General features: G+C 36.5%; 1 protein-coding gene and 1 long non-coding RNA gene across 3 annotated transcripts in view; both read left to right on the forward strand.

The window, feature by feature from the left end:
* Window positions 1-4,542: 4,542 nt before the first annotated feature.
* Window positions 4,543-26,384, forward strand: part of LOC143214748 (uncharacterized) — a 43,079-nt gene continuing 21,237 nt past the window's right edge. For both annotated transcript variants that reach the window (XR_013010201.1, XM_076436116.1), the window contains exon 1: window positions 4,543-4,747. The gene's annotated coding sequence lies outside the window, so the exon portion shown is untranslated. The remainder of the gene's footprint in view (window positions 4,748-26,384) is intronic.
* LOC143214751 (uncharacterized) lies at window positions 4,755-24,424 on the forward strand. Its single transcript, XR_013010202.1, has 2 exons — window positions 4,755-5,738; window positions 5,825-24,424. It is a non-coding gene; the product is annotated as an uncharacterized LOC143214751 (long non-coding RNA).

Below are 26,384 nucleotides of genomic sequence, written 5' to 3' on the forward strand. Positions count from 1 at the left end.
GGTGAAAAATTGTTAATAAATGAATCCTTCGACGCTGGTTAAACTAATTTCTGATTCATCGCGTGCCGGGCAAATGTGTCTCAATTAACGACCACCATTTTGTTTCCAGGTGCACAAGATAAACAGAGAGAATGTTCAAGATAATTAAAAGATGAGCAGGAGGTACAGCGAATTGTAAAACTGCGGGTAATTGTGTGGCGCTTATGCGAACTCTGATTTAAATACGTAGGAATTATCAATTTGCGATCAAATCCACGTTAGAGAACAGAGTCTATTGACATTGCTGAACTTGTAATGAAGTATTTAATTGGACGACATTATGCTGCTGGAACCAGCATGCGACCGTTATGCAGAATATTAATGATGCAATCGATAAAACAAGCATCAGCAAATTGGGGATCATTTACTGTGTAATTAGTAGTTGGTTCTATGCAAATTTGACTTTTGGGAGCATTGAATCCAATCATACAATTTTTGCAGTTAAGCAATTTAACCGAGCTACGTTTTGATGAGTTCAAGAGCAATATGCTAAAAAAATTGTATACAATTCTTTCTTCTTATTAAAGGAACAAGTTGTTACTTCAAATAAGCTAAGGAACCACAATTTTTGAGACACTATGTATAACCGGCCGTGATTTATTAATTATTTTTTCTATTCAATAAAGTTATAGTCCTAACAGGGGTTGTTAAATACAGTTAAAAAAAAATTATTAAAATATTTTTGATTTATTTTTAGCGACGGATATACAGTTGCTCGAATTAATATTCGAACGCTCTAAAATAGACGACAACTTTTTTAATATTGTACTATACGATTTGAACTTTCTTGCTTTGCTGGAACAATTAGTTTACCACAGGGCGTGAAAAAGATTTTTTCAAAAATAGCAATTGATCGGAATTGTAGAAAAAATACTGAAAGTTGCATTTTACAACTTTCTTATGTGGGCCTATATTGAAAATTTAAAAAGTACGATTTGTAGGTTTGTGTCAATTATATGCACGGCGAAAGTTTCATCGTAATCGGTTGATGCGGTAAAAAACGACAGGCATTGAAAGATGTAAGAATTTTTAGATTTTTACCATTTTTAAACGTTTTGTAGCTCATTGCAACGTCGACTGATTTTGACGAAATCTTCAGAATATGTCTAATTCACACAGATCTACAAAACGTATTTTTTAAATTTTCAATATAGGCCCACATAAAAAAGTTGTAAAATGCAGCTTTTAATATTTTTCCTGCAATTCCGATCAATTGGTATTTTTGAAAAAATCTTTTTCACATCCTGTAGTAAACTAATTGCTCTAGCTTCTCAAAAAAGTTGAAATCGTAACAATCGAAACAATATTAAAAGAGTTATCGTCTTTTTTAAAGCGTACGAATATTAATTCGAGTAACTGTATGCAAAACTTTTGTCAATATTTACCAAAATTACAATTTGAAGGGCCAAGAATTTAATAGTTTACATCTAAAGCTGTTCAGTAGAAGATCGTTAAAAAAAATTACATGATTCATGGGTGATCTAATAATTTGGAAAAAGTGTACATGTATATGTTGTTTGAACAAAATAATGTGATGTGATAATTTCGATTTTTCTGACCATTCATGGTTGAGCCAAGGAATTATCTCATGAAGGCTACATTGATACAATCAGCGTTATTTCTGGCAGTGCAGGAAATAAGTCATTGAAAATACTTGACACCCACAAATCAATTACTTCAAGAAGTTTTCTAGCCGGAGAAACCTTTGGACGTGCAATTTATTCTTCAAGAGTTCATTCAGCGCAAATAAGAGGTCGTTGACAATGTTATGTGTACGAATCTACGCTGTGATTTCGCTAACGAGCCGCATTCCCTTCGATGATTCGATTCCCACGTTGCGCTTGCTCTGTTCCCACGTGACTCATACATTATTAAATGGTGCAGATAAAAAACAATTATTACACTTTACGATATAATAAAAGACAGTAATTCAGCGGACAGAAAAATTGCATTATTCAAACTTTTTGTAAGCTGCAATTTTAAATAAAAGAGCAAAATATAAATTTTGATTCAGTTTTGAGATTGACCTCGGCAAATAAAAATATCTAAAATTTTTAAAATTGATTTTGGATCTCTGTCACAAAAAGATACACCTGAAAAGCCATTTCCGTCATGAGATTGTTTATAAACGTCTACGAGTTTACGTGCACATTTGTGCAGTTGCTACAAATTGCAAGGAAATCCTGTTTACACGAATCTGTTCTATTCTTATAAACATTGTAGCATGTTGAAATACGAACATTGTAATCTGCAGCCTTTTGTTAAACGTCAAAAACATCGACGACGAGTCACTTCAAATAAATATTGTGTATATTTAGAAACATTTTGAATATTCGGGAACCTAAGGTATATTCATTACAATGTGCACCAGGTTGCACTTTCTCTGAACAAACGTTTATTTATACGTATTGTAATAATCTAATATTAGGTTCATAGAACTTAATGATCCTGGGTTTCAACTCGTTCTGAAATGCCAACTTATTCTCAGCATGACCTCATTGTAACATGGCGAGAGTTGTCTGTGCAAATAAAATGAGTTAACAAAGTTGAAATTGAATGAGCACAATTCTCAGCTTATTTTGTTTTATACATTCACGAAATACGATTTATTAATAAAATACTGGTGAGATTTCTCATGTACTCCTTTCTGCAGTGTTTTTGATTAGATTGCGATTTAAAAATTTTAATTATGTGAGTACTTTGTAGAGAATATTTTCTCCCTATTATCTTCATCGAGCTCTCCGTAATCATCGTATCACTGGAACGACCGACGTAGAGAGGCAGTAACAATCTAGTCGATGATCGAGCGATAGTGAACGACACAGAAGCAAGATGTCAGCCAATAAACCGACCGCAGAATCATGTTCACTGATCTCTATGATCACCTGTGTAGTGCTATAACTATAGATAGAGAGAACGAGGGGTCTGTGTGATCCCAGAATCGTTATTAACAGTTTACCTACTGGTGATTACACGAGTGTCCCGAAAATCGATGCTGAAAATCTTGAACGAATAAATCATTGGGAGCAACAACACGTTATCTAGACTCGTTGATTTTTTAATTGCACGTGATTAAAAAGCTTCCAATTTAAATTGATCACCAGGGACTGAATGTGACATGCTGGGTCAAAATGGACCCGGGCACTGGCAACACAAGATCAATCTGTTCTTAATTACAGACATTTTTTCGGGTTGTAACTCCTCGACGTACGAAAATGTACATCTCTAGAAATCTAATGGAGTGTAGATTGTTAATAGACTACTGCTACTTAATGTTAACAGGATTAAACAAAGCGTAAAACAAACACTGCCGCTGCGGTTCGCTATTTCCCGTTTGCGTTACAGACACTCGCTTCTCCCATGTACAGTGGCTCCAAAAAGTATTCGCACATTAGATTCCCGATTCGAGGAAAATTGTCGATATTCAAACTGTCATAGTCTTACAAGAAAATCTCGAAAAGGTCTCAGAAAAAGAGGAATTAAAAATCTCAAGAACATTCATTGAGTTGCAAACGTTAAGAGAAAATGAACGGTGGGTTGCACGAGAGGCTTCAAGCCTTAAAACAATTTATTTATACATTTTTTGTACGATCTTATTTTACAAAGTTGTAACAGTCCGAGTGTCGACCATTTTTCGAAAGTCAGAAATCTATAGTGTGAGAATACTTTCTGGAGTCACTGTAGCTACGAGAGAGTATCAACTTATGAGGGTACCGATTGTATCTGCGAAGGGGAGAGATTGCAACTTTAATCGCAAGATAAATATCGCTGTTCCTCACGGACTCCAGAGACAATTCCATCATTTATACTGCAATCAGAGATTTATGTTTAAGATATAATAGAACTAAAACCAAAAAAATATTTACCTGATTGAAATAAAATTCACAGCTCGAAAATTGTCAAACCTTTCTTAATAATTGTCCTAAAATAATATGCTTTCTTGAACTTTTCATCTTCAGATCCTAAGACATCTACTCCAATTGGTTACTCAAATTAGAGGTACCATATTCTTTTCCACGTTAAACCTACCACCACAGATTTTTTATTTTACGACTATTGAAATAATAAAAATGATTTCGCAAGAAATGATTCTAAAGATATCTTTAGGAGAGTACGTGTTAAAAGTTTAAATAAAATCCATCTTGCCATTTTTATAAGGAAACATGTACCAGTTACTTTAAAGGCTGGGTAGGTGTAGCGTTGAATAACGATTTGAATACCCCCGATGGAAAAGCTCCACGCGATATCGAATTGCGCATCCATCGAAAATCGAAAGTGCCATTTTCCCCGAAACGTCACAAAACCCTTCGACCCATCGTATCAGCACGGACCCGTTCGGAGATGTACCCAGATTAATGTCTCCGGTTTTTCCTATTTGGATCCCACAGGTTCGTCCGCATAGTTTTCCCTGTGAAGCCCTTGGTTCGTCAGTTTTCCCCCCTGTCCATTTCCTGCGGCTACCCCCACTGGGAGAGTTTCTGCTCCCGCTGCGAAGCCGCGAACCAAGTAGCAGTCGGTGGCTCAGTGTCGGGCCGACCGGCAGCGTTGTAGGTGGTGTGGAGAAAGCTACGACGTAGTGGGACTCATGGTTTATTTCGAACGAGTTGCACGAGAGACTGAATTGGATAACCGCGACACCGGTCGTCGAACGTGATTCCGGCCTGTTCTAAACACAATATCACCGGACAAAAACCCTCGGTACACCGAGGTGAGTGGACCAAATTTTAGTCGCCGAGCACGTGTCCGCTGCTGTTGAACTCATACCCACGCGCTCCCGCCACTCTCTTCACCTATCTTCCTCTTCATTTCACTTCGGTTATCATCTGTCCTTGAACTCTTCTTCACTTCATTTGTCCTCTGTTCTCGTCCTCTTCCTCACTTCATTTGCCCTCTATTCGCTTGTCCTCGCTCTTCACCCGTTTTCGCGTTTCCTCTGTTCCCGCTCTTCGTCTTCACTTCGTTTTCACTGTGTTCTCTTGCTCAATTTCTCATCGTCATCATCTGTCTTCGTGTCCTCCCTGTTCCCGACCCGCAGTGGAACGTGTCCATCTTCTTGGACAGCAACTAAACACTTCATCTAACCCTTTGCGGACGAGGATTTTTTAATTATAGAAAACTATTTCAAAGTTTTTATTTCTGCACAAAATAGAATACTCTTTAGTTCTCGAAAAATAGGAATACAGTATTTGTTACTCCAGTTAAAGCATTTCTTTACAATTTTAGAAGGCATGGGACTCATGTCGCTAATAACGTTGAAGTCTCCTAGGAAAATAATATTAAAGGACAGCGCTCGACCACCGTTGAAAGCACCCCTTTTAGCACAACGCAGCTTTGAACAATTCTTCTACAAAATCGTGGCCAACGGAGCGAATCGACACGTCTACTTTCTCTTATTCACCTGTCTTCGGGTTCCCTCTGTACTTTTGTTCCTTTTCGTGGTTATAGCTGCTTTGTTTCACTGTGTCACTTTGTTTTACTTTGTCCCAGTTTATACCGCTTTGTTCTACGATCCCAGCGGTCCATGGCTCCTACGCGGCTCGTAACTGCCGGTTTTTGCGTCGTCGACAGACGAGATGCTCAGACTTTATTTTTGATGTCCCTGGTCCCGGCGACGACCACTCGTCGAACTCGAATCTCGTTCACGTGCGTCGTGGTAAACCTTGTTCTTGGCCCGTTACGTGCTGCGTTTTATCAAGCGGGTAAGCCTGGAGGGAGAGATAAGGGGTGAACTGTCTCCGTTAGTCACCCCTAGACGGTTCTCTTAAATTCAACCCCTTGGTTTTAGGATTGTTCTGTGACGAGTCGCCGAGAAATGGCGTGGGAGTTTTGGGGGATTTAGTCGCTTGGGTAGAAATTGGTAAATTGGTGGCTGCGGGAATGAGTAAGACGAAGTATTGGAACTAGTGTGAGTTGTCTGGGATGGTTTGTGGATAGAGGATTTCTGGATAAAATTCTGTTCTCGCAGAAAAATTTGTAGTAATTGAAAATCTAAATTTTTTTTACCATAGTCGAGAACTGAATATCAGTTGATTATCAATTCTGTAAATAAACATTGTTGTAGTGAACTTTTAGTAGTTCATATAGTGCAGTTGAAAATTTAATTTCGATCGGGGCTGAGAGAGGTAGAATCCGTTGCCTTGAGTCGTTTAAAAATGGTCTGAAATCGCGGAACCAACTGAAAAATTTGTTATGCTCCCAGCGAAAGCAAACATTGCGTTTTAATAACATTTTATCCTCACTTTCAACAGTTGTAGAACACTCTGCTACAGTTTACAAAACGACGTGGAAAAAGGAATGCAACTCCGTTTTAGTCTGTTTACTCTGTTTTGAGGATCTTTACGAGCTACGCGAATTCTGTGTTCACCGTAGGCGGATGCTAACTGTAAAAATTAAATATTCATAAGCGTAAATAAGCATAAATGTATATCTCTCGCTCCCTAGAGGGTATTCATATTAATTCCGTTTCATTCAAAGTTCCTCGAGTCTACTGCGATATCACACGGTGAGGGATTAATGTTAGAATCTCCATTTTTCTCTGGGATCAAAAATGGCGTTCCGTTCGTCGGAAAGAAATTGGCATTGCTGCTGGTTAAAATGTAGAATCTCATTATAAAGCATGTGGCGAATTCTCAAGGGAAATTAGTTGTTCTTCTGGTGGCAATGCGTTCTGCATACATTCAGATTTCATTTCTGTAACCTGCTTATGTAATGTACCGTTCAAACAATTAATTAATTAGCATTAAATGTTGCATTCTTGTTCAGGTAGCCAATAATGTTTAACTGTTACACGATACCCCGCGTTAAATAAATATTGAACATTAATAAATTCTCCAGTCTGGGTTAGGTGATAAATGAACTTTGGTGTTTAATAAATTCTGTATTGGAATTCAATAAATATTTACTTGATTTTAATTAAATTCACTACTTTAACGATTGTCTAAAATTAAAAAAAGCAACAGGGAATATTTCAACTGAAAAAATTGTAGTTTTGATGAAAAATTGGATCTACTCATTAGTACATCCAATTAATAATGTTGCATCGTTGCAACATGTGCCAGCGCTGTTGCTCGAGTTCGCAGCGTATATAATCTTAATTATTTATATCTGAGAAATAATGTAATAACTACATACATAATACAATGCATGTATTGTTAGCGATCTATCCACTACAGTCCGCCTGAAGCATGTTTTAATTAAACTCACCTAATTCGGATCCTTTTGTCATCAACGACAATTCGATTCAAGTTATTCGATTCAATAGAATTCAAGTCAATTCCCTATATATAGTTGTCGATTTCCCTGAGCTGTCGTTCGAGGAACTTCAGGGATGTATTGAACTTCAGTGTAATCACATCAATATACGTCTCCGACATTCGATCCAACGAAAATAGATGTTCACTTTAATATAATAATGACGTTACACTGTAGTTTAATACACGACGGCTGAAAATATCCTGCCCGGAAGATTATCAGGGCGTTACGTTTTCGGAGTTTCGGGTATAATAATAAATACGTCCGCACCCGGCCGAGGCTTTTAACTAATTGAAGCCGCAACATAAACGCTATATAATTAACTTGTCCGCAACAGGATATCCCCGTGAAATCATAATTTTAATGAAACCATTGTCCTTCTTTTCAAACGAACAGCACGAACAATTATTTCATTCCGAATACATCAAGCTTTCTCGCGTCAATCAATCATCAAATCCACGGAAGATTTGTTCACGAAAAAAAATTGTTCAATGGTTTCAAAGATAGTATTTTCTCAAAGCTTTAATTTTTTCATTTTATTATTATTTGCTGCATAATTTTCTTAGGTTAAAAGTTATTTTCTTTTTTCATGTATTCAGGCTCGTTATCATGAATTCTTTAAACATGCAACTATATTAGACAACTGGATGTTCCAAAGTGAAAAAAATTAGTAGAATCACAGATAAAATCCTATGTTTGCAGATTTTTATACAAAATAAAAATTCAGCATGTCCGAACTACATATAGACGTTAATTAATTTTCTGGATAATTTTAACGAGTTCAAAATAAACAAAACGGTATATTTTTTATCGCGTTTTGAATTTCACACTTACACAATTATCTCGCAAACGCACGAAATCCGCGAGCTAATAATTTTCCCAGCTAATCCAGACGGATACGCGAATAATGGATTTAGCGGAAGCCTCTGCGGTCACGTTTTTGCCAGCGGCAGCCGGTTAATGTTTGCGACTCCCGTCGACGGAATCCCCTGTGATAATTAACGCCCTTATCACATGACAAACAGCAGTTTCGCATGTCGCCGTTTGCCTTCGAACTTGTAAATTGATCACCGGGTGGGTCTGGAAATTTCACCCTCGTGCGGCGGCTCTGTGGGTTCAATACTCGAGGGCTACCCCCTGTTCCCGCCCTGAAAGTAATTTTCCCCGATGCATTTCGCGAATCTTGTCGCCTGTTAGATTTGGCAGGATTACTTCGAAGAAGATTTCCTCTCGTAGAATACCCCCGAAAGATTTCGAGATATTGATCTGTTCGCGTATCTAGGCCGGGTTCCATCACGAGCATAATTATTGGAAACGTTATTGCCATACATTATAATCACCCTCATCTGGGCCGTGTCACCGGTTACATGACACCCTGAAGTATGCCCCTATTATGAGCTCATGTTGCTCTTTCGGTGGAAAATGCTTAATTTATCAGAATCAATTTTATTGGAGCCAGAAATTAGCCCTCATACATTGCTTGGATTTAATTATTTTATATCGACAAACTATGCTTCATTTCTTCAGAATTTAGTACCCTTATTTCCGGAAATGGTGGAATACGAGATCCAACGACAATGCTTCGTCTATTTTCTGAAGTGACTATTTTATATTATTTCAAAGTATTAGCCATTCTTTTTATTATACTGAAAAATAAATTTCTTGAATAATTCCTCACGGATGCATCTTTAACAATGATCGAAAATTAAAAATATTACTATCCGCATTTATTCCTGATTTATTGCTAGACAATTTAAAGCAGCGGACATGTTAAAAATATTACTTTCAGCTTAATAGGATACTTAAAAGAAGAATACAAGTTTTATGGTGCTCCTGTGTTCTGTAATCAATGCGAACACTTTTTATTTTGCATAAAGATCCGCAGTCTATTTATTACGCGCTTAATTCGGTCAAATTAATTTTATTGGTACAAGTATTGTAATCATTAGACACTGCGGATCTTTATGAAAAATAAAAAATATTTGCATCGATTGTATTCTTCATTTAATTATTACATTAAGCTGAAACTAATAACATCGATGTCCTTAAAGATTTTTAACACATTTCCACTGCTTTAAACTGTGCGTACCCATTTTTGTGTTAAATGCATAAAATCCGCAGTCTAGGAATCATTATAATTTTGCTAGTGCAGTTTGTAGCTGCAAATTATGCTTCATCTGTCCTGTCATGTTTCGAAGAAATCATAGAAGATGAACAGGAGAGATTGATATGTTTTACACGGTTTGGTGGATTCGTTCGACCGTGTATTATTTAACCCATCACAAGTTTCCAATGGTGAACGTTAACAAACAGGAAAAGTAACTAATGATCACGGGGTATCGTTATACTCCTTCACTGTTCACTGTTTGTAGAATTGAATGGGTAGTTGAAACTTTTAATTGGTCCTCAATGTGGATAATGATGCAACGGTGCACCGGTAGTATAAACATTGTGAGATAGGATGCGTATTAAGTCGATATTTTAAAGAAATTATTGATATATTGCTACACGAATTGTACAATTATATTTCTCAAAATGATATAAAATCGTAGGAGACTGCGAATCATAAAATTATAAAATCATACGAACCTAGTTAAAGTTATATGGGAAACGGTGGATCGTTCTAGACAGATTATCATAAATTACGTACAAAATATAACACGGTCGCAAAATGTTCAGCACAGTTTCGTGGCACAGGCGCTCGCTAATTTTACATATATATTCCATTCGAAATTTGATGTGCATGCATAGAGGAGGATGCCAAAGAGCAACCGTAAATCCGCTATTACATCTCCTTACAATGGCGACAGCTCGCAGCATTTTTACGTCGCGCTTTGAAGCATGGCAAGCTTCATCTGCTTCGAGGAATCGTAGAGACTTTATGTGGTCATTAGGCCAACCTAGATATTGCTCAAAAATAATGAGCAAGCAGCGCTACGAAATATAGAACTAAGCCGCCTTAAAATTTAATAAGGCCCACCTACTCTCGTAGATTGGACTCAGAAATGAACGATGTTATTGGTTGTGCATCTTTATGCAAAATAGAGATTTGCTTCGTCAATTTTATAAAAACAAGAAGCATTCATTCTACTAAAAATTGTAGCAAGTTCAACGACAATGTAGTGTACTATTTGTAGTAAAACAATATTATTGATAGACAGTGTATTTATGCAGAATAAGTATTATTTTCTGCGTCAACAGCAAAAAATTCGTATACGTTTGGAAATGATAAAGCACTGTATTTAAATTCTTCTAGTACTCTTACATTGTATTGTATCTCACTTATTAATAGACTGCGGATCTTGATGCATTTATAGAAAAATTGAATAGATAAAATTCACAATTGTTGGAAAATTGTAGGTGTCAATATATGGTTTTTCCTCTATTAAAATCATTAAGGGAAGAAATAACATCCAAATCGGTTTCCCTTTCTTATAATCGATGCAGGCAATTTTTATTTTGCATAAAGATTCGCAGTCTACAGTCGCATAATTATAGTCTTGTAACATTCACGCCAAAACTGAATAAATGCAGTATAAAAAGCAGTAGAAAATTCTGTGAATAATCTATTCCACAATTCAAATTCTCAGAAAACAATACATTACGAACCCCATCTCTTACCATTGCGTTAAAAATGTGTATTTCGCATAAAATTCCACAACTCGCTCATAAATAACAGCGAGCACCGGCCAATCAATTAAACGCGAAACTCTGCACCTCGTCGATAAATAAACAAAAATACAGATAAAGAAGAAGTCGTCTGGGGTAACAGCAGTTTGATAAATTCGAGGCATCATCTTGTTTTCATCAAATGATCATTCATTTCCCCAGGCGAAACTTTTCGCGAACGTTGAAAAAGATTGTTTTCCAGCCGACAGATAAAACAGAATATTTTACACCCGCGCGTCTTCGATCCAAGTAAACAGAGTTCCGCGAAATTTGGCAATCGTTCAAAGGAATAGTTATTACTCCCACGTGTGCAATATTCATTAATCAGCGATCAGGTTTTATTTTGCCGTCGGGGCAATTTTCCGAGGCGTATTTCGAAGCCGGTTACGAGACGTCGCTGGGGAAGGCGAGGGGGTTTTATTAATTTCATGAATCATTTGTTTAAGTATATTTTTGTCGTCACCCGGTAACGAGTTCTGGCACATGTTGTATCCCTATTCCTTTGACCGCAATGCAAGTGCACCACAGGCGGCAGTTCTATGCATTCCCCTCGTTTGATCTTTCTCGTGCGAATCATAAATTATTCATTTACCGGTTTTTATAAACTCCACTGGGGGTGAGTCCTTCGGTGATCCTTGACCTCCGGGATATCGGGGCAATATCAGCGAGCAGCAGGATCAGCCTTTAGGCGAAAGGGTTCTGTTAACGGGCTGCTCTGGCAATTCCGTTTGTTATTGTTCTCTGTATGTGACATCCGTACAACAGAACGGAATTGATTTCTCTGTCGAACGTCAAACGTTCGTACGGTTATGTGCGTAATCCATTGTTTATGTCCGCGAGTACTCCTCCCTGGTTCCATATGTACACTGGGTGGTCTGCGGATGAGGATTGTCCGAGACTGTGCTCGAGAAAGTGAATTTTAGGTGAAAATATAATTTGTTATACGAGTTTTGCACACCACATTCACCCTTTTGCTAATAAAATTTACCCTTTCGTGAATCAAATTCATTCTGTAATAAAAATAAAATTTATTGCTCCAAAATTTTAATGCATGTAGCACTATTAGATAATTTTATATTGAAATTCTGTGTATGTATACAGTAGGGGACAAAAATATTTGGACAGCCAGAGTAGACTGGCGACACAAGTCTGCAGACGAAATTCGACGAAACAGTTTGAATATTTTTGAGATGTCACAAGGATTAGTTTACTAAATAATCACGTAAAAATTGGTCGAACTTGCCGAGGAAAAAGTACACGCCACGATTTTCAAGTTTTTCCTCTGCCTCTGCCTGTAAAGAAAATTTAAAATCTACTTATTGTGAGTCTAAGTAAATTGTATAGATATGCAAAGATTCACTGAAAAATCTTTTTTGTAAACCAATATATTTATAATTTCCAACTTTACAAAATTTCTGTCGTAAAGAGTCTTTGGAAATAATTGTTCAATGACGTCATGCGGAAGTCTAATGTACAACTAAGACTGTTGAACTGCTGGAACGACATGGTAGACCACCATGCTCGCACTTAGAGTGCACGTTCAGCGTCACCGTGATCGATTCGGATTCTTGCGGCGGAATTTTCTCACGAGTTCTCGTGCCAGCGAACGGAGCTGGGAAACGCCTGTGTTTATTCGAGGAGAGCTCCTGGCTTTTGGGCTATTGTATTTATACCGTCCAACCAAAACAGACGCACTGCATACATCAGCCGGTTTCGAAAAGAAGAGAGTACAAGCCCGCGGTGGATCATGAACGGTCCGACTAATATCCGAGGAATCGCGGACAATTCCGCCGTGAAATTACCGCGGCCGATGAGAGACGAACCTTGTTTGGTGAGGCTTCCGTTGCTCAATTTCCAAGCTGTTCCAAGAATTAATGGGTCCTTGAAGGTGCACAGGTTTAAGGGGAGCGTTGACAAAGTTTTCTTGACCCTTTTGGATCTCCAGACAGAGTGCAGGGTTTACCTCGTCTCTCGTGTCATCTTCTTTTATTAACATTGTCCGCACGAAAAATCTCAGTTTAAACTCACCCGACAATTTTTCATTTTTAAAGAAGAATTTTATAGAATTAATTCTTCATCATGGTAATGATTTTTTACCATTGTGTCGACTTGATGCCAATGGACAAATTAAGTTGTCCACAAGAATAATCTTAATTTAAACTCACCTCCCAATTTTCCATTTTCAAAGAAGAATTTTATAGAATTAATTCTTCATCATGGTAATGATTTTTTACCATTGTGTCGACTTGATGCCAATGGGCAAATTAAGTTGTCCACAAGAATAATCTTAATTTAAACTCACCTCCCAATTTTCCATTTTCAAAGAAGAATTTTATAGAATTAATTCTTCATCATGGTAATGATTTTTTACCATTGTGTCGACTTGATGCCAATGGACAAATTAAGTTGTCCACAAGAATAATCTTAATTTACAGTCACCTCACAATTTTCCATTTTCAAAGTAGAATGTTATAGAATTAATTCTTTATCATGGTAATGATTTTTTACCATTGTGTGTCGACTTGATGCCAATGGACAAATTATATTGCCCACAAGCATAATCTTAATTTAACCGCACCTCACAATTTTTCCATTTTCAAAGAAGGATTATATAGAACCAATTATTTATCATGATAAAGAGTTTTTACTATTGTGCGTCGACTTGATGCCAAGGGACAAATTAAGTTGGAAAACTGTGGAACGGTAAAAGTTAAGAGCCGGATGAACGTCTCGCTTTTATTTCCTCTCGCAACTGGAACAACAGCGACCGATTAAATTACGAATAATTTGTATCTAAACCACGAGAAGATCGTTTATAAAATATTTAAAAAATACCATCAAGTTTCTGCCATTAGACTGTTCATTTTTCTTTAATTTTACATTTTCTAGTCTTCTTTCACTTTCTACGATTTTCCATCTTCTGGTCTAGTTCTACAATTTTCCATTTTCATCAGATATGTAGTAAAAATGTTTTTAGCAATTTTTCTAGTAATTGCCGGTCTTAAAATGTTACAGCGACCGCGATGCTCATGCAACGATAAATAGTAATTGAAATGCCTGGCAGTCCTTTCCCTCGGAACGTTAGCTCCGGTATGCAAATAAACGATAACATTATTGTGTTAATACAGAAGCCACGCTCGACATGATCGTACACGTGAGTGGCCAATTCACTTTTCACGCGTCCGTGGATGTGTGTAAATTAACTAAATTAATTAAACAAGCAAATAACATATCGCAACCTGAGATCGTTTTTACATTTCCTGACAAGAATAGCTTGGTGCATTTATTACGATTTTTGATCGTACATTATATCTTGCCTGGGTATTAAAGTTTCAAATAAATGTTAAGGAAGTTTCGGAATTTTAAGCCCTAATTAATAATTTTCAGACATTGGAATATTACAGTGGGTTAGCCAAAGAGGTCTTCTGGGTACGTTTAAACTCCACCCAAGAGGATTTCATGAAATATAAGTGCCGACTTTCTGAAAATGCCATTTTCTTTTCCCGCATTTATTTTAACATTTATTTCCGTAAATAATACCATCACGGTATTATTAACCGGTAATATTTAATCTCAATTTCATTAAAATTCCTATATTTTACGTAAACTGTCTACTTTTAATATTTTAGAGATCGCCAAAGATTATAACAATATTTCTATTCGTCTGTATTTAATACTGTTAAATTTAAGAATTCTTTTTACACGATTTATGCAAGATTGGGAAATTCACGCGCAGTTTCAATAAATCAGGTTGTTCTGCAAGCTTGAATGTCGCTTCAAAAAATAACATTAAATCTCAATTTCAATGAAATTCCATTAAATACCGTTTCCACTAAATGCATAAAAATTCACAGTCTCTACTTACAATATATTTTAACACGAACTTGTGTTCACACATTCTCGTGTTATACATGATTGGAACATGACCTAAACATGACATATAATAATAAATAAAATTGTCATACCTAAAATATTGTCACAACTAACATAACTACAATACAATCTACGAAAACATCAATAATTTAGAAGCTTAAATAATACATAAAAAATAGCTAAAAGTTATAAGAAAATTTCCATTTATTTACAATTTCCCGCATACTTCTTCAAAGCTATTTCCTCAATTCCAACACGATGTCCGCAATTTTTGCGCTTCGAATAAATTGGCTAGTTTCTCGGTTTCCGCACGCTGCCATAAATTTGACAGTTTCGGTCGGCTGACAGCGATCAGACCGGATTCGTGTCGGATCGTAATCAAGTGTGTCAGGGTACCGATAAGGCGGTGCGCGAGTTTGATCGGCGGGAACGTGTCGTTTCGTATCGTGCAATTGTCGTAGGTCGTCGAGAAAATTTTTTAAAAATACACGCGTCGACGTGAAACTATTTCTGTCCGAAGACTAGCGCTGGCAGAGGCAGCTATCGAGTCTCGGTCGTTTTGGGTTGGGCCGGCTTTACGCACGCGATCTGCACCGACACGTGTCGGCGTTCAACGCGGTGTCAATCGCCTATTAACGTAACCCTGCCGTCTCAACTTACAAAGTTACGTGGATCGATTTGCCGAGATCGACGAACGTACCTGTCAGCAGACCAGACGAGTCCGCGGGCTTTATTTTCGCCTATTCGAAATGGAAATCCCACTACGACCACATTGACGCGCGGAAATGTTTGCGCTATGCGTGGAATCTTTGCACACCTGTGGTCGATTAATGGTCTGTTGGAAATTAATGCGCGGCTGCAGGGCATTTTATGAAAATATTTTTAAATTGAAGAACTCATTTTTCACAGAACGATTAATGATGCCTTCAGTTTTTTATTGCACAATTTGAATGGGATTGCAATTGCAATTTTGCACTAGGAAATGATTTTGAATAATTGTTGTTGATTATTAATCTGTGGAAAATTAATAATTCAGTGTAGAACATTCTTTGAAAGCATTTTCAAATGAGAATATAATTGTAAAATACCAAGAAGTCGCGTTTTAATGGTTTTTTGAAAATCAATTATTATTAGTGGCTTGAAAATCAATTATTATTGGTGGCTTGAAAATCAATTATTATTGGTGGCATGAAAATCAATGATTGAGTTTAGAGAATTTAAATTGGAGAACTCATTTTTCACAGAACGATTAATGGATGCCTTGAATTTTTTCTTGCATCCTTTGAGTGGAATTGCAATTACAATTTTGCACCAAGAAATCATTTCGAATAATTGTGGTTGATTGTTAATCTGTGGAAAATTAATAATTCAGTGTAGAACATTCTTTGAAAGCATTTTCAAATGAGAATATAATTGTAAAATACCAAGAAGTCATTTTAATGGTACATTTTGAAAATCAACTATTATTGGTGGCTTGAAAATCAATGATCGAGTTTATGAGAATTTTTTATAAGTAATCTTGTTTCAGAAGACTGTATGTTTTTTATGTGATAGTATATGTTAGTATAGTTAATCTCGTTACTGTTCTTTTAAATCGAAGTAAAATTGTAATGTTAAACCGTGACGTGATTTTGTGCAATCTCGTCCGCCTCTGTTGTCTTGTTGATGAAGATTGATGTTGATAAATTGTTTAAAGGACTTAAGGATTGGAGGCGACGCTTTTTCCATTGACATCGTTCCCCACCGACTTTATACACTTCCGGGATCAATAAATAAAGGCAGATCGCGCGAGTTCAAGAAACACGATTGTTGATACGAACCAAAATTAGGGGAAAGAATAATAATCCCCTGGGCGAAGACGTCACGCGTGAAATCGCCGTATGGCATATAATTATAAACTGAACAACGATATACCGATGCTTCGGCTAGCTGATAAATATTTACTCTCTCCGCTGGAATTCAAAAAGTTGTGCCTGCAGGTATCGGAAGTGTATTAATTTCCGCGGAGCAGAGCTTTCCGATGAAAATAAAGTCCTCTGTCCCGTTTTATTCGATCTCTCGAACATCCAGCAAAAATAAATAAACGCATTTGCGTTAAGAAATGAAATTTTCTACCATTGCTCTCTGCCTGGCGCTATTAAAGACGGAAATAGTATGAAAATATTACTTCTTTAAAATAGACCCGTGGCCGAGGGAGGGGGTTCCGCAAAGAAAATCGAACAATCTTTTTGTTACGAATGAAATCGTCTGCGTAGATGATTACGCTCGGGGATCTAGAATTAGCCGGATAATTTGTTTTAGTATGACAGCTGTAAAGGAATGATTACGTCGTTCTGGAATACATAAATTCCAAATTCGTTTCGCAACTCGAAATTAACTTCAAGATCGCGAATAGATTTATTGCTGGTCGCTAGACGCACCAAATCAAATGCAGTTGGATATACTAATTTACTCTGGTATTTCCAAGTTTTGAGAAAAACGCGTGAGAAATACATGAAATGATTTCTATATCTTCCTCTTCATTGATCGCAATTTTTCAACGAGCAGGTATACTGTTTACATTTTGTAAACATTTAAAATAATACAAATTAAATGAATTTAAGAATTCGAACATATTGTTTTTGATTTATCACAATCACAAAATAGAGAAAAAATTTGCAAATGATGAACATTTTTATTTTGTATTAAGTTGGCAATTAAATTCGCGACTTTTTGTTTCGTAATTCTTTTATTGTATCATTATAACCTCCATCCAGTGACCATTCCTTTTGAACGGTATATCATTGGAAAGCTCTGAATTTTTTGATTAATTTGATATAAAATACTCGTGTTTAAAAATATTATTATTAAAAATATTAAAAATATATTATATAAATGACTTTGTTTGAGAAAATGTGGAGGTCGCGAACTTAGTTGCCAATCTAATATAATGATCCGCAGTCGACGGTCTTTTAATTTGCGTAAGTCTTGATATTAATGAAATAACGAGAATCGTTTCTAAAATATTAACATTTTCCAATCTCCGAGCAAATTCTGTCGGAGCGAGAGGACCCGCGATGCTACATTTTGCCACTTTTATTTTTGCCACCTTTCACCGGTTCGTCGACCTGTCTAAAACGATCCCGAGGCCCGGTCTCGTTGTCGTCTGATCAGCGCGGACTTTTCTACTGCGAAACTTCTAGAAATTCGTTGCCAAAAATAATCCCGTGATTCGTGGCGGTCGTTCGATCGTCGATCGCCGATCGTTATGATCGCGGTGCCGGGCCGCTCTGTCAATCAATCATTGTTTTCGTTAATGCGGATCCGGCCGCAGGTAAACAAACCGATGCGTGGACCACAGACACCGCTGGCAATTCTATTCCGAACGAACTATTTCGACTTGTTTTCGGCGCCTCGCCGCGAGAATAGCATCGTTGGCGAACTGTTAGGACGGCTATACTTCGTGTTTCACGGTTATATTTGACAGTAAGACTCGCGGAATCTCACCGGGCCTATCCCGGGACGATCCATCATCGGAGATAGTAGATCACGATAAATCAATGGGCGTCCCGCTACGAGTATTGCACGTTCACGTCGCGATTATTCTTTGGTCCCGTCGTCATATGAAAACTTGCAAGCTTTTATTATCCCCCATTCACCGCCCATCCATCGAGCTCCCCTTTTGTGCAACGTGATGAAAGCTTCGGGGCCGGCTATTGGACGATTTCTGGTATTAAAAAGTTACCGTAATTGACAGTCGAGGATATAGAGCTTCTTGAAAGCGAAATAAGTTTCTCCTGAAATTGAATTTTCTGCCTCTTTCGCGGGCATGTCTGAATGTGCACCTTGAAGCAAGATATTGTACCGTGAACCGTACAGCACTGATCAGACACACTCAACTCTTTCTCCACGCAGTTTTTAAATAGCGAAAATTAAGTAGACGCCATTTCAACATTAACTTTTTTTCTGATTGAAGCGAACACCACCGAACTTGGTCCTCATTTTTCTTTCACAAAACAGTGAAAGAAATCGTACATCAATTTTTAAGGGCTCTTTGTAATGAAGAGACTTTCATCTTCAAAAATTTTTTCATTTTTCCACGGTGGTTTCGATCTATAACATTTTCCAGAAAAAATGGTTCTTCGGTTTCCCATCTGCTGCGTCATGTAAAAATATCTTCGAGGAAAATGAACAATGTTGTGCGAAAGTAGATGCTTCGAGCTGTAAAATGTGTCCAAGTTTGTCGCTATACGATTATTTTTTGCGAAATTAGAACTGGTTAAATATCGTCAATTTTTCTAGAACCAGATTTGTGCAAATATTTTTCGTACCCACTTTTCAGTATTCGTTTCACAGTTTTTTAATGTGGTGTTTTCAGGAATATATTTATCATGTAAAAATAAAGTTGGATATAATTTTTCGTAGTCTGACGATTTAAATTGTTCTTAAAAATAGTGTAGCTAGACTAGACATTACATCTAGCAAGTAGTTAACGACGAGAAGGCAGCGAAGTAACGTGGAATGATGTGAGGTTACACGCTCGGCGCACGTACGTGCGGTCTATTTCATCTCAAAGCGTTAACGACACGTAAAAGTCCAGCGACTCGAGCGTTATCGGTTGTTCCTCGTTTTTTATTGGCCCGGTTGATGACGTCAATACACTCGCCATTGTCTTATTCGTTTACCAGTGGCAGGGCACGGACCGTTGCTGCACGCAGTTTATTTAACCGGCGCGCTCTGCAGCTGCACGGACTCCGCACGGAGAGTTATAAATGCTGATAAAGAGAACATTCCGCCGCTGTGTTAGGCCACAAACACAGTCTCGACGCCCACCGTTGCTATTTTCGAGTATTGCTGCCTTTTTTCCTTTACGTGCCACCCCGTTTCCCGCCCTTTATCCGCCTTCCGAAATACTAGCACTGTCTTATGCTTCCACATACTGCATCAAATTATGCGAAAGCCATATCTTAGCTCTTTACGCACAGTGGGTGCACGAAGTATTCGTACACCTTTTAAAAACTAATATTGTAACTTTTTTATAATTGTACCAAACGACCGGATTTTTTATAATCAATTCGAAGCATTGGTTTACGAAATGATATGGAAAAAAGATTTTCCAAAAATTATAATTTACAAGGTTACATACAAAAATAAAAAAGCCAAAAAGTTGGGTTCTTAATGAAAATTTAAAATATATGTTTTGTAGATTTATGTATGTATATGTAGATCCATAATATATTAGGTTGGGGAAAAAGAAATACATCATTTCTCCGCTTGAGATGACGTAAAAATAATGGACTTCTTTTACCCCAACCTAATATTATATACACATGCGGTTAAAAATGGTGAAAATCGTAGTTTTAGTTCTGCTTAACATCCACAGAATCGTACATCTTTCGATGCGTGCCGTTTTTTCCTGCGTCAATCGATTTTGATGCAATTTTCAGCATGTGTATAAATAACATAGATCTACAAAACATGTATTTTAAATTTTCACATTAAGGACCCACATATAAAAAAGTTTTAAAAAATGACTTTTGTTTTTGCATGTAACCTTGTAGATTATAATTTTTGGAAAATCTTTTTTGCATATCATTTCGTAATCCAATGCTTCAACACAGTACAATAACAAAAAAATTATTAGTGTTCAAAAGGTGTACGAATACTTCGTACACCCACTGTATTTTATTTTTTTGGGGGCTTCTCCGAGTGTCTTCGACACTTTCAACCTTCATGGGGACAGCTTTAAAAAAAGTCTCAGGGCAAGTTTTCTTGTAAAAGAAAAGTCCTCAGGGCAAGTTTTCTTGTAAAGAAAAGTCCTCAGGGCAATTTTACTCCTTTCTTTTTTATTAGTTTATTCTGATCACTATTTATACTACGGTAGGACCTCGATTAACCGGATCCCGATTAGAAACAAATATCCGTTTAACTATGATTATATTATGAAGTGAAATAAATTTTCGAAAATAAAAAATTTATTTTGGAATATAATGTACATTTTAATTATTTCCCTCAGGTGTTGGTTATCCATCGGGCCTTAATTTACCCGGCCTTGTGATTGTCTCCCGATCAAGCCGGTTAATCGATGTCCTACTACATTTTCTTTTGTACTATGTAGTAGTTTATTCTGTTCACTATTTACTATTCTCTTTTGTACTAGTTTGTTCTGTTCACTATTTACAATTTTAATTCAGTTGTTCTGTTTACTGGCACTGTCTCACGGTACCACACACTGTTCAAAAGTATTTTATTTCTCGGAGGCTTTTCAGAGTGTCTTCAACACTTTCAACCTTGATAGGACTTACAGACTGAGCCATTTCAAAACGGGAACGTTGTTGTGGGAAAAGACCTCACGGCAATTTAGATATACATATATAAAAACTGTCAGTAATTTCAGGACTCTAATTGACAGGCAGGAAGGAAGATAGAAATGAATAAAAATTTAATCACTGACAGATTAATACTACAAGAATAAATTATTGTTGAAACTCGTGTTAACGTTACCTACCAAAATCGTACATCCGAAACGTAACAATCTGATTAACAAGTTGATGGAGGTTCTGCTGTAAATTGGAAGCTGCATATCCGTACTTTTTCGTTGCCCTAATCGGATGATGCATTATTTTACTTAATCGCGACACAAACAACGGGCCTACGCGACTGATGGATGCAAGTGGTGGAACCATCACACGGACATTTTATGCGGGCATAAAGAATAGGCGGGGGGACCACTATGACGGCGTTATTAAACGCCAACGAGCTGTCAGCGTAGGGTATATTAAGCATCAAAGGAAAATGTCAATAAAACGTTTGAATGGATTCGAGTCAAAAGCAGAGGACAGAGGGGGCACTGTGTAAAAACGTGCCGAGGTGTTGGGACACCAAGTAATGTGAAGCGTCATTAATTTCGGATATACAGGACGCTCCATTTCGTACGGTCTTCGCGTGGGTCGTCTCGGAATTACTCGCAGCGTCAATAAAAGTGTCACTTCCTCCGGCGCGGAGATGCTTCCAGGCTGCCATCACTTCTTTTTTAATGGAGTCCTCTTACAGTGAATCAAAATAATATTAGCACATTTTTTAAAAGACCATACCACTTCGATTCTCTTGAGAAGTCAGAACAATTACTTTACTACGCGATGCGGAAAACAAATTTTCAGAAAAATTGCAATTGGTTGGAACTACAGACAAAATACTAAAAGTTGAATTTAAGTTGAATGTAAGTTGAATTTAAGTTGAATTTAACCCTTTGCACTCGCAGCTATCTTACCTGGAAAATTGAACATTTCTTCTGATCTAGAATATTTCCATTCCCTATGATTTTTTTGAAATTTTATGGATAGAAAATTGATATAATACCTCATACAATACCTAAATGTTTAGTGATAGATTAGATACCGATATATTCAGTAAGGTAAACGGAAAAATTATACATTTCTGAATTGTAAAGAAATCATTTGATCACCCACTGTATATGTGGTTTTTGTAAACATTCTTTCTGGAGTTGGATTTTTTTGATTTCAAAGTGAAAAACTACATTTTAAAGACATGCTAACATACTTTACTAGGCGATTGTATAAATACTGACAGTAGGTTTTGCTTAAACGCATTTATTGTTACAAGGCCGACTGTAAACGGGAACAAACTGTGTAAAATCAAAGGTGGTGGGAAAAATATGAATGCGCCCCAGTTCGGACACAGTGTTCGATAAATAGGCGATGTCACTAGCAACGGTAGATTCACTATTGCAACATTGTGCTACGACCTGGAACATTATTACCATCTCGACTCAAAAATACAGAAATTAAACTCGGAAAATTTGATGTGAAATTGTAATTTTAGAATTTAGTAAAATCGTAATTTCAGAAGTTGACAAAAATTCTTTTGGTAGCAGAAAATCCCATAAAATACTAATATAATGTAATGAATAAAATCGAAAGGAGAAAGTTCAAATTTATCATAGTGGATAAAAAGAAATAAAATTGTAATAAAATTGTTTATTCAAATATATCCAGACAAAAATAAATTTCCAAACCTGTTTAATTGTTGATTTTTATGCAAAATAAACCATATAGCAAATGGTTTCTTTCTTCAATGATTTTAAACAGTTGAAAATAATGCATTTACGCACCTAAATATTCGCACAATGATCTATTTTAAATGGCACCTACTGATCACAGATTACTGTCGGCCGTACGAGACCAAAGCAAATGTCGTACATTAATTTCACTGCAACGGGAAGCAATTTCGAAAATTGTCGCGTGACAGTTACGTAACCGCACCACTTCCAGAGAGACTAATACACCGTGTCGGAGTGCTTAGGTTTGTTCACATCAGTCGATGGGAGACTTATAAAACAAGTTTCCGTCGTGCGTTCGAGCTGAACGACGAACGTTATTAAAAATTCATCGGGCGTTTAAACGAATCTCCGAGGCAGCGACGAGGCGAGCACCGACACGCAATATCGTACATAATAAATAGAGCGGGATGGCTTCTCACGCCATAGTTTTATTTTTAGGTCGTCGGCTTTTTCTCGCGGGCGTCGCACGATCTAGAGACTTTTTACATATATTAAGAGGTTGCATTAATTCGTGCCTTCGCTCAGATTATTGATTATTTTTCTAATACGTTGTAATCGCAAATCGGTCGAAATATATTTGAATAAAATTTGCTACTCTCTCTTATAATATATATTAATCTTTTATTTAAAAAGAAAAATGGAGAATATTTTATTCAATGGTCTAGCACTGTTATACTGAAAAATCATTTTATCATGTTTAATGTAGTACCATCAGGGAGCGATTCCACATAAAAAATAATTATAATAATTAGACTGCGGGGAGCTTTATGCAAAATAATAATTTCTTTCATTCTTTAATAATGTTGATAAGCTGCAACTAATACATCGATGTCCTTAAATTTTTTAAATCTGTCGGCTGTTTTAAATTGCAGCTACCTATGTTTGTCATAAATGCATACAATTCGCAGTCTGATAATAATATATAATATAATAATGTATAATTTTTTGTGGTCCTTTGTTTGAAAAGAAAAATGGAGAATATTTTATTCCAAGTATTATACCCAGCATATGATCTAGCAGTTACGCTGAAAAATTACTTGTCATGTTTAATGTAATATAACCAGGTGGGATTCTACATTAGAAATAAGTAGAAAATGAAGAACAGTTTTTTCATGCGAGGCTCCGTTTCCGAGAAAATTGAGTTTGAAAGTCGTCTGACGAGTCTGTGCATGAACAACCTATTCTACTGATTCGACTTCAACGTCGACTTTCTCGGAAGCAAAGCCTCTTATAAAAAAATTTTATTCTACATTTTCGACTGGTATTTGCATATAGAATCATCCCCTATTCGGTTGCACCACCGTGTGTTGTATCAGAAAATCCGTGGGTTCATTATAATTTTAAAGCTCCTCGCAAATCGGTAAAAATATATTTGAATAAAATTTGTTACTCTTCTATATAATAAAAATCAATTTATAATGTATATTAGTCTTTTGCTTGAAAAGAAAAATGGAGAATATTTTATTCAAAGTATTATATCCAATAGTCTAGCACTGTTATACTGAAAAATCATTTTATTATGTTTAATGTAGTGCCATCAGGGAGCGATTCCACATAAAAAATTAATAATAATAATATATATAGAATAATAATGTATAATCAGTTGTTTGTTTGAAAAGAAAAATGGAGAATATTCCATAATATATTCAAAGTATTATACCCAGCATATGATCTAGCAGTTATGCTGAAAAACTACTTTTCGAGAAAATTGAGTTCGAAAATCGTCTGACGAGTCTGTGCATGAACAACCTATTCTACTGATTCGACTTCAACGTTGATTTTCTCGGAAGCAAAGCCTCGTATAAAAAAGTTTTATTCTACATTTTCGACTGGTATTTGCATATAGAATCATCCGCTAGATGTTGTATCAGAAAATTGGTGGATTGATCAGAATTTTAAAAAGCTCTTGTTTCCGTACTCTGTAATTTCGACGTGAAATTAGTTCGTCGAAGAAAAAAGAATTTCATCGGCAGAACGAAATTCATTCGCTGAACTTCCGCGGGGGAAGAACCGCGTTCATAAATGCGGTATGAATGAGGGAAAAAGCGGGCACGAGTTTCGCGAACTAGGCCAAATACCGGTAATTCCGTAGTGCGAAGGGACCTTTTATATTCTTGTCCCCTCCACGATAGACCCGTATACTTCTCCGACAATTGCTTTATTAATCAAATTATTTACTGCTTTCGTCAAGCACCGTGTCTTGGCTTCGAAAGCGCAACGAATCTTCTGTTCAAAGTTTTTCTGCGAGCACGTCTCACTGAATCTCGTAACATAATTCCGAATAACTCGTGTTATTCGAGTTACTCGTTGTACGAAAAAATGGTCTTTAGGGGAACAAAATGTGCTGTAATTTGTTTATTATTATTTTGCTTTTTTTACCGAGACAGGAGGGTCACCTTCAGTTTCTTTGCAGAAACACCAAATTCCGCGTCGGAAAGTATTACACCAAAAACGACTTAAAATTGATAATTATTGATTATTACCAAAAGCAGATTTGTGAAATTTCATTTCAAGTTTCAAGTTCATTACAGTTTATCTTGTGTTTCAATATGTTACACGTGCAACACATGAACGGTAGCGTAATCGCTAATCTCCGTCGAGCACTCTTGTAGTTCGCGAACTAGCGAAAGCTGCATGCGCGGATCCGTAATCGAGTTACGAGCAATCAATGTCGGTTACGTGAACATCTGCTGATTGTAAGGTTGGCATTCATGCTTGGAATTATAATGATATACAAATCAGCTCGTTCACTCGGAATAATGAGGTAGAATCGAGGATCTGATTTAATTAGATCTCCGGATGGTTGACTGCACTCTTGTTATGGAGTACCGTAACTCCGTCGGTCTTGTTACGCGAACGAATATTTTACGTTTCAAGGAAAATAATGTGCTTCTTACGTTTACAAATGGCTTACAATTAGTGTACAAACTCTGTTATTATACTACGGATCATTATGCACTTTTCACGTGCAAAAGATAATTCTATATTCCAAATTTTCACGAATATTCATAATTTTAAAATCTTCACTTTGATGAGAGGAATGGGCAATTTAGTTTTCCAAATTTTATCACGAGAACATAATTCCATTCAACTAAAATTTTCTACAATTTTTACTAGTAAGGAAGAGATAATTTATTATAGACTGTTCATATTTGTTTATTTTTAAAATAAAAATATTCTGCATCGATCGTGAGTAGCAGTAAATAAAAATTTATTTCTCATCTCTTAATATATATTTTTTAAACGACATGATAGTTTTTAGATATTTCCAATCTTTCACTGTTCTATATTTCGTTAATTTCTTCGTAAATTCATAAAAGTCCACAGTAAAGTAGCAGCGTGTAATTCTAATTGAAAGTAAAGACTATAATTGCACGTAGCACATCTGCTCTCTAAGAAATAGCATGATATAATAGCAAAACTTGACATAGGCGCTCCAAATATCCGAGCGAGAGATTCCTGTGGTTTTCCTTTGACATCGCTATTTATAACA

This window comes from Lasioglossum baleicum, chromosome 13 (genome assembly GCF_051020765.1).
Source record: "Lasioglossum baleicum chromosome 13, iyLasBale1, whole genome shotgun sequence".
Classification (NCBI taxonomy): domain Eukaryota; kingdom Metazoa; phylum Arthropoda; class Insecta; order Hymenoptera; family Halictidae; genus Lasioglossum; species Lasioglossum baleicum.